Below are 744 nucleotides of genomic sequence, written 5' to 3'. Positions count from 1 at the left end.
CCCCCCGCCCCTCAACTCGGGCTCCAGCCTCCAATCTTGAAGAGAAAGTGGGCCGAATCCGGGGAGAAGCCCGTTCGTTGGCGAATCCGGGGCAGGTTGCGTCATATTTCACTGCCCAGCCCACAACCTCTCTTTAACCACACCCCAGCATAGCACCCATTTCTAGACGAGGGAAGTTGGCGTTTGCCATTTTTGTTCTTGAGCCCGCCTTCTCAAACTTGCGCGCTCCTGCTATGCATTCTCGGCCACAACGGCGTGGTATAAATACCGCGTCAGCTTGAGAAGTGATTGAGGGACAGTAGGCAAAACGAACAACAACTAAGAATGGATGAATCGTGCATTTCGATATGGCTGGATATAAGTTTCCGATCCCCGTCTGCGACTCAGACGAGGGAGGGGTACAAGACAGCGTCTGGTGCAGCCCAAGAGAGGATGTTTTGCTGTCTACGCCAACGGACGGAGGACCGACTCACTGGTGAGGAACCTGTGGTGGTTTGGGCTCTGCCGGAATTAAGTAAGTCCCTTGGAACTTAAATGATGCATGGTAAAATACTGGAATCTGGAAGGAACTTTGGACCGACTGAGCGTGTGTTTGGCCTACGGAATTCCAATCTGGGTGGAGGAGCGGTGGCGCAGCCAGAGTATTGCCATGCGCGGTGCCCTCGGATGTCGATGAAGGGGTGCTGATTACGTAAGACGAAGGCGTTGGGTTTGAGCCCCGAGACATGCGTGTTGTTTTGTCAC

This window comes from Pollicipes pollicipes, unplaced genomic scaffold (assembly GCF_011947565.3).
Source record: "Pollicipes pollicipes isolate AB1234 unplaced genomic scaffold, Ppol_2.1 Scaffold_6138;HRSCAF=7277_pilon_pilon_pilon, whole genome shotgun sequence".
NCBI lineage: Eukaryota > Metazoa > Arthropoda > Thecostraca > Pollicipedomorpha > Pollicipedidae > Pollicipes > Pollicipes pollicipes.
This window is presented reverse-complemented; position numbering follows the sequence as displayed.